We start from the raw sequence: 9,424 nt of genomic DNA on the forward strand, positions 1-9,424 counted from the left end.
TAAATTGTTGCTTTGAATACAAACAATTTTAGCTCCTGTTGAGTTTTCACAGGGTTTTGCATTGAAAAATGAAGTAAAGTTTCTGAGAGAAATGAAGTCTGATCTTACTGATTGGTTTGACAGTAAGAACTGACTTTGTGCATTAAAGAAAACGGTCAATAGTGTCTCCAAATCAAATGAACTAAATTGACTCCTTCGAGGTTTTGATGAAAATATATTTAAGATATGTGATAAGATAAAAAGCTTTTCTATTTTTCAAAAAACATTAGCAAAGATGTATCTTGTATCGCCAATATTACAATTTCCCCAATTGTTTCTGAGCCATTGAGCTAAACAAGTTGTCTCTAAGTGAAGAAAGAACAGGTAACATTTGTTCCAATTTGACACATTTTAGTAAAGCCTTTTTGACACATTTTCCAGAAACTGAGGGTGTAAGAGAGACGAATGACCAAGTAAGAAACCTTTAGCAAGGCCGGGCGTGGTGGCTCAGGCCTGAAATCCCAGCACTTTGGGAGGCCAAGGCAGGCGGATCATGAGGTCAGGAGATCCAGACCACCCTGGCCAACGTGGTGAAATCCTGTCTCTACTAAAATACAAAAAAGCTGGGCGTGGTGGCGCACAGCTGTAGTCCAGCCTACTTAGGAGGCTGAGGCAGGGAAATGGCTTGAACCCAAGAGGCGGAGGTTGCAGTGAGAGGAGATTATGGAGAATGCACCACTGCACTCCAGCCTGGTGACAGAGCGAGAGTCAGTCAAAAAAAAAAAAAAAAGAAAGAAAGAAACCTTTAGCAAAACAGGAAGTTTCCACAATACTGCAGGAGGATCTATCTAGAGAGAGCAAGACAAAGATTTTTTTTTGATAATAGGTCACTATGTGACTTTAATTTTTTTGAACTGTAATAAAATACACATAAGTTTACCATCTTAGCCATTTTAAGATGTACAGTTCAATTCAGTTCCATATTAATACCTTCATCCTGCTGTGCAATCACCACCACCATCCATGCATGAAACGAAACTTCATCTTGCAAAACTGAAACTCCGTATCTATTAAACAGTAACTCTCCATTCTCTCCACCCCCAGCCCCTGGAAGCCACCATTCTGTTTTCCATCTGTATGAGTCTGACTACTCTAGGTGCCTCATATAAATGGACTCAGAGTATTTGTCTTTTTGTGACTGGCTGATTTCACTTAGCACATCGGTCTCAAGCCCCATCTACATTGTAGCATGTGGCAGAACTTCCTTTTATTGCTGAATAATATTCCATTGTACAGATATATTATCACCTTCTGCTTACCCATTTGTCAGCTGGTAGACATTTGTTCCCATTTTTTTACTATTATAAATAATGCTGCTATGAACATCACAGACAAGCCTTTGTATGGACATATGCTTTCATCTTTCTTAGGTAGATGAGAGTTGAACTGTTGGGTCATACGGTGATTTTTATGGGTTCGTTTGTTGTGTGTTTGTTTCAGGCAGTGTTGCTGTGTCACCCAGGCTGGAGTGCAGTGGTGCCATCTCAGCTTACTGCAACATCCACGTTTGTTTATTATTTGTTTCGTTCAGACAGAGTCTTGCTCTGTTGCCCAGGCTAGAATGCAGTGGTGTGATCACATGTCACTGCAGCCTTCATCTCCTGGGCTCAAGCTATCCTCCCACCTCAGCCTCCCAAGTAGCTAGGACTACAGGCCTGCACCACCAAGCCCTGCTATTTTTTTAATTTTTTTACAGAGATGGGATCTCCCTGTGTTGCCCAGTCTGGTCTCAAACTCCTAGGCTCAAGAGGGCCTCTCACCTCAGCCTCCCAAAGTGTTAGGATTACAGGTGTGAGCCACCTCACCCAGATGACTTTATGTTTTTAAGAAACTACCCAACTGCTTGCCAATGTGGCCACATCATTTTACATTCCCATAAGTCATAGATAAGGATTCCAATTTACATATATCCTCTACCACAACTGTTACTATGCTTTAATATTATCATGACTACTATTATAATCATCCTAATAGATGTGAGTAGTATTTCACTGTGTGGTGTGATAATTTATTTGCATTTCCTTGGTGGTTAATGATGAACATCTTTTTCTATGCTTCTTGACCATTCGTATGCCTTTTTTGCACTAGTATTTATTCATATCCTTTGTCCATTTTTTATTTTATTTTACTTTATTTATTCATTTATTTCAGGTTCTCACTTTGTTGCCCAGGCTGGAGTGCAGTGGCACAATCATAGCTCGCTGCAGCCAAGACCTCCTGGGCACCACTGATCCTCCCACCTCAGCCTCCCGAGTAGCTGTGGTTACAAGCACGTGCCACTGCGCCTGGCTAATTTTTGTATTTTTAGTAGAGATAGGGTTTCACCATGTTGGCCAGGCTGGTCTTGAACTCCTGACCTCAAGTGATCAGCCCACCTGGGGCTCCCAAAGTGCTAGGATTACAGGCATGAGCCACCACACCCAGCCCTTTGTCCATTTTTAAATTGGGTTACTTATATGTTTGGTTTTTTGTTGTTGTATTTTGTTTGTTCGTTTGTTTGTTTATTGAGATGGAGTCTCACTTTGTCACCCAGGCTAGAGGCAGTGGCGCGATGTCGGCTCACTGCAAACTCTGCTTCCCAGGTTCGAGCGATTCTCCTGCCTCAGCCTTCTGAGTAGCTGGGACTACAGACGCACGTCACCACACCTGGCTAATTTCTGTATTTTTAGTAGAGATGGGTTTTCACTATGTTGGCCAGGCTGGTCTCGAACCCCTGACCTCAAGTGATCTGCCTGCCTCAGCCTCCCAAATGCTGGAATTACAGGCATGAGCCACCTGGTTACTTATATTTTTATTGTCGAGATATAAGAGGTTTTTTTCTTTTAAAAAATAAATTCTGGATACAAGTCCCTTACCAGATATATGATTCGCAAATATTTTCTTAAACTCCGTGTGCTGTCTTTTCACTTTCTCAGTGTTATCCTTTGAAGCACAGAAGTTAGAGGTATATTTTAAAATTAAAATATAATTTACATGCCATAAAATTAACCCTTTTAGAGCTAAGCTATGAGGATGCAAAGGCATAAGAATGACACAATGGACTTTGGGGACTTCAGGGAAAGAGTAGAGGTGGTGAGGGATTAAAAGCTACATATTGCATACAGTGTACACTGCTCGGGTGATGGGTGCACCAAAATCTCAGAAATCACCACTGAAGAACTTATTTGTGTAACCAAACACCATCCGTTCCCCCAAAAACCTATTGAAATATATTTTTTTAAAGTAAAATATTAACCCTTTTAAAGTATACAATTCAGGCTGGGCTGGGTGGCTCTTGCCTGTAATCCCAGCACAGTGGGAGGCCAAGGTGGGTGGATCACCTGAGGCCAGGAGTTTGAGATCAGCCTGGCCAACATGGTGAAACCTTGTCTTTACTAAAAATACAAAAATTAGCTGGACGTGGTGGCGCATGCCTGTAATCCCAGCTACTTGGGAGGCTGAGGCAGGAGAATCACCTGAACCTGGGAGGCGGAGGTTGCAGTGAGCCAAGGTCGCACCAGTGCACTCCAGCCTGGGTGATAGAGTGAAACTTCATCTCAAAAAAAAAAAATAAGTATACAATTCAGTGTTTTAATTATATTTACAAAGTCGTGCAACCATCATCCCCATCTAATTCCACAACATTTTCATCACCCTCATAAAATATCCTGTATCTATTGTTAGTCACACCTGATTTTCTTTTTCTCTGGCAACCACAATTCTACTTTCTGCCTCTATGGATTTACCTATTCTGAATATTTCATATGAATGGAAACATAGGGTTTATTCATTTTGTAACATTTCAGTACTTAATTCCTTTTCATTGTTGTGAAATAGAGTAATAGCCCATTGTATATTTACCTCACATTTTGTTTATCCATTCATTATCTGATGGACATTTGAGCTGCTTCTACTCTTTGGCTATTATGAATAATGCTACTATGCACATTCGTGCATAAGGTTTTGCTTGAATGTATGTTTTCAATTCTCTTGGATATATACCTAAGAGAAGAATTGCTGGCTCATATAGTAACTGTATGTTTATCTCATGTTCCCCTTTTTGAGGAACTGCCAAACTATCCTCTGAAGTGACTGCACCATTTTAAATTCCTACTAGCAATATATGAGTGCATCCTAATCAAATTGTGTGGGTTTTGTCCTTTTTTCTACTGACGTGACAATGTGAACTCATTTTCTGATGCTAAACTAACTTTGCATTCCTGGGATAAATCACATTTCACCATGGCGTATAATATTTTTGATATGCTGCTGAATTTGATTTGCTAATTTTTTTTGAGAACTTTTTGTCTATGTTCATAAGAGATACTCATTTTTTTTCTTTTCTTTTTTGAGACAGGGTCTCACACTATCACCCAGGCTGCAGTGCAGTGGCGTGATCTCAGCTCACTGCAACCTCCGCCTCCTGGGTTCAAGTGATTCTTGTGTGTAAACCTCCCAAATAGCTGGGACTGCAGGCACACCCCACCACACCTGGCTAATTTTTATACTTTTTGGTAGAGACAGGATTTTGCCATGTTGGCCAGGCTGGTCTCAAACTCCTGACCCCAAGTGATCGGCCCACCTTGGCCTCTCAAAGTGCAGGGATTACAGGTGTGAGCCACCACCCCTAGCTGAAATATTCATATATTTTTTAAAGGATGGTAGTGAATATCAACCTGCCATGGTATTTCTATTCCATTGAATACATTTAAAAGAATGATGCAATGGGCCAGGTGCAGTGGCTCACACCTGTAATCCCAGCACTTTGGGACGCCAAAGCGGGCAGATGACCTGAGTTCAGAAGTTGGAGACCAGACTGGCCAACATGGCAAAACCCCATCTCTACTAAAAGTACAAAAATTAGCCGGGCATGGTGGCATGTGCCTGTAGTCCCACTACTCAGGGAGGCTGAAGCAGGAGAATTGCTTGAATCGGCGAGGGAGAGGTTGTAGTGAGCCGAGATCAGGCCACTGCACTCCAGCCTGGGCAACAAAGTGAGACTCCATCTCAAAAAAAAAAAAAAAAAAGGAATGATGCAATAGCTTTCTTTCCAAATGTCAATATCTACAACGTACCAGAAATTACATATTTTCCAAGTATTTAAACCCATGATGAAGATTTGTGATGTCATTTTAAAAACGTGTGATGTGGTATACAATTTTACAAGGTACAGCAAGAGAAACTGTCTGATGATCACTGTCACTGTTATGGTCATTTTAGGGAGCCACCAGAGGGTTTTGAGCAGGACAGCCATGCTATCTTTTAGTGTTTTACAAAGCACTGTTGGAGATGGAGTAGAAGCTGGAAGCCAGTTAGAGGCCACTGTAGTAATCAAGCCTAAATGGTGCTGTGGGCCAGGTAGTAGTGAAGGTGGTGGGAAGTGATTCTTTGTTGTTGTTTTTGTTGTTTTTGAGACAAGGTCTTGCTGTCACCCAGGCTAGAGTGCAATGGTGTGATCATAGCTTACTGCAACTTCAACCTTCCAGGCTCAAGTAAGCCTCCTACCTCAGCCCTCCCAGTAGCTGGGACCATGTCCAACTATTATTTTCTTCAGAGACACAGTCTCACTGTGTTGTCCAGGCTGAAATGTTTAATACATGTTGAGGGTAGACCTAATAGGGTTTGCTGTGTGATCTGATGTACCACGTGGAAAGAGAGAATGAGAGAGAAAGAATGTATCTCCAGCTACAGGGTTCAGGGTTGATCAACTCATCAACTCATCTATAAACTCATCTCTAAAATGAATTTGATAGCACCCTTTGGCTCATAGAGCTGTTGTTGTGAGGTTTAAAGAAGATTTAATGCTCCTGAACTAACAAAGGCAGAGTGGCAACCCCCTAGTAAAAGCTAACCTACTTTAGCTATTTTATAGACTGTCCCTCTTAGCAACTGATCTTCATCTTATCACTGCTGTTTTAAGGGTCATTAGTGTTTTGTCTTCTTTTGTTTTTACAATAAACTCTGCCTTTATAGACAGTAGGAGTGAGTCTTACAGATCTTTGCACCCTCAGCTCATACCCTAGTGCCTGAACATGTCTTCCTTAAATATGTGTTACTATCTTCTCCTTGCCAAGTCTCATGTATATGAAGTTCTGAAATCCATTCCTTTTCATCTCTCCAACTACCTCATGGTCCAAATTCCTTAACCTGACTATGAGACCGTATTTTCCTGTCTCCTTCCCCTATGTCCCCCAATCTCTCTATCCATAAATGTAGATGCCAATGACAGGCGAATAACATACGCCCTTTCAAAAGCATGTTCAACATTTATTTTAACACAGCTGAGAGTGACAGATAGAGAGGCAACACCCCAGGAGGTAGCTCTTACTGTTCCCTCTGTTGTCCCAAGCTCTTGCTAGAAAATTGCACACCCCCTTCAGGCAAACAAAAGCCCTGCAGTTAACAGAACTGTCCCTTTTGAAGGCAAGTTAGCAAAGCTTCCACTCACCACAATGCTTTGCAATGCCCTATTCATCAGTCTGTCTTCACTCCTCACCTCCCCAGGATCTAGCCCAGGAGAGCCTATCATATAACAGATGTTCAATAGCCATTCTCTAAGCACTGCTGCGTGCCGAAGGGAAATGTGATGAATTAGACTTGGAGATGGAGAAATGGAACATTGAGCAAGAAGTCAAAAGGGGTAGTTTGACTTAGGGCTTAAATTCAGGCTATGACAATAATTGTGAGATCCGGGCAAACTGATTCTTACTTTCTCTATTGTGAAATGGGCCTTGATGACTTTCGAACTTTCAAACTTCTTTTAACTAGTACTCTCAGGTATATGCTTTGTACTGTGATGAGAACACGGTGAGCATGCACACATACCCACACACAACAGAAACAACGGGCCATGAAACCACACATCCTAACTTCCAATTAAGTTTCTTTTTAGTGTTTTTTTGTGTTTTTTTTTTTTGTTTTTTTTTTGCCAGGGTATCACTCTGTCACCCAAGCTGAAGGGCAGTGGTGTGATCTCGGCTCATTGCAACCTCTGCCTCCTGGACTCAAATGATTCACCCACCACAGCCTCACAAGTAGCTGGGACCACAGGCACACACCACCATGCCCAGCTAATGTTTTGTATATTTTGTAGAGATAGGGTCTTGCCGTGTTGCCCAGGCTGGTCTCAAGCGTGAGCCACAGTGCCTGGCCTTAATTCATAAAAAAAAAAAAAAAAAAAGTAGTCATCATGTACCCCATAAACAGCTACCATGTACCCACAAAAAAATTAAAACTAATAATAATAGTCATGACTCAACACATAGATTTTACCAACCTCTCATAGATTTCAACCCACAGTTTAAAAAAGTATCACCCGAAAGGGTTAAGGGTGATAACGCATGGAAAGGGTTTGGTCCCAAAGAAGGCTCCTTAAATGGAAAACTGAAAAGTGCTATAGTAGAGGAACCTTCAAAATGAAGTGGTAGGGAGTGTCAATTAATTCGGCTGACAAAGGGGAAGGAGGAAGGTTGAGGATGAATTAAATACACGAAATACCAATGGGGGGAAATTGTGGTGCTGCTTAGAACCTTCCTAGCCCTCATCTTTGCATGGCTGGATTCTTCTCATCCATCTTTTGGTTCTCAGCTCAAATGCCTCTGCCTCATGAAGCTCTCCCAGAGCATGAGCTCCTGCTAACCTTCCTTTTTCTCACTGTACCCTATTACTGTTACTCCCTCCCTAGAACTGTCAACTAAAGAATCATGAGGTTCATAAATTTGGGGAGGAGAGCTTTATTTCTGTTTGTTTGTTAGTTTGTTTTTTGAGACAGGGTCTTGCTCTATTGCCCCAGCTGGAGTGCAGTGGTGCAATCATAACTCACTGCAGCGCTGAACTCCCAGGCGCAAGCAATCTTCCGCCCTCAGCCCCCTGAGTAGCTGGGACCACAGCCACATGCCACCACGCCCAACTAATTTTTAAATGTTGTGTTTTTTGTTTTTTGCAGAGACCACCCAGGCTGGCTGGAACTCATGGACTCAAGTGATCCTCCCACTTCAGCCTCCCAAATTGTTGGAATTACAGGCACGAGCCACTGTACCCGGCCTGAAGAGGTTCATTTCTGAAGGGTTGGAGCCTGCAGGCTGGCCATCCTGATAAGCTGGGAAGTATGGTCTCTGGCAGAGACCAAAAGCAGGCACTTTCAAGGAGAGAAGGGTGAAGCAGGAACTTATGCCAAATGGGTTGGCCAAATATACATATTTAACAGGTTATAGGAGAAGCTATGAATATTCAGGAAAGAGGGATGCACACATGCATAATAAACAAACATGCATGTTACGTGGGTCACATGTTCACTGTGGGATAGAGACTTAACATTTAATTGCATTATGTCAAAAGGCAAAGTAGAGAACATAAAGGCACTCAGTGTGCAGCCTCTGCAAACCGACTAGGGCCAGTCTATGGTGAGTGGTCTCTTATCAGGAGAAAGTTACTGAAATCAGTCTCTTGTCTAATCAAAGCAGGAGTTATGGCTTGTGGAACAAAGGGATCAGTTAGTCAGTGACTGGTAGTTGGTAAGCTGCAATTGTTTTAATATTGCTTGTTTAGCTGCTAGAGGAAAAAAACGAACATTGTGGCAGTTAGAACATAGTTTATTCTTTAAGCGTCTGGGTGAGTGACTTAACCCTTGCCTGGCAGGACCTTAGGTCTTGTTTATAAGTTGGTATGTTACTGCCACAAAAAAATCTAGTCCATCAGCCTTAGGATTTTTTTTTTTTTTTTTTTTTTTTGAGACAGTGTCACTCTATCACCCAGGCTGGAGTGCAGTGGCTCACTGCAACCTCTGTCTCCTGGGTTCAAGTGACTCTCGTGCCTCAGCTTCCCAAATAACTGGGATTACAGGCATGCACAACCAAGCCTGGATAATTTTTTTGTATTTTCAGTAGAGACAGGGTTTTGTCATGTTGCCCAGGCTGGTCTCAACTCCTGACCTCAAGTGATCCACTCGCCTCAGCCCCCCAAAGTGCTGGGATTACAGGCGTGAGCCACCGCGCCCGGCCAGGATCTCCATTTTAACAGAAGTATTCTTATTTGAAATAAATTTCTTATTTGCATGTTTGTTGCCTGCTGTAACCCTTCCTCTTTGTGGGCAGGAATCCTGTCTATCTGGCTCATACCCGTATCAATACAGTGTCTAGCATGTTAGGCAATAAAATGGTTTTGAATGAAAGAATGCCACCAATAAATGAACAAGCAGGCCTTGTGATCAAATATAAATGTAGTCAAATCCTTACAGATCTCTTCTTAAGCTATAGGTATTTGGGCTTATACTTTGCCTCATTTATGAATTATGAAAGTTAGGTGACGTGAGAAGAAAGTAACCAAGAGAGAAGTGTTTATTTAAGGAGTTGGTTATCTAGGATACCATAATTAAGGAAGCTGGTTATTTAGGGTTCTAGTTAGTTCT

General features: G+C 42.0%; 1 protein-coding gene across 1 annotated transcript in view; it reads left to right on the plus strand.

Annotated features, from left to right (window-relative positions):
• The window catches only part of CNEP1R1 (CTD nuclear envelope phosphatase 1 regulatory subunit 1), a 46,432-nt gene that overhangs the window by 25,396 nt on the left and 11,612 nt on the right, over nucleotides 1–9,424 (plus strand). The window lies entirely within an intron of this gene.

The sequence above is a fragment of the Mandrillus leucophaeus genome, unplaced genomic scaffold (assembly GCF_000951045.1).
Source record: "Mandrillus leucophaeus isolate KB7577 unplaced genomic scaffold, Mleu.le_1.0 Scaffold348, whole genome shotgun sequence".
NCBI lineage: Eukaryota > Metazoa > Chordata > Mammalia > Primates > Cercopithecidae > Mandrillus > Mandrillus leucophaeus.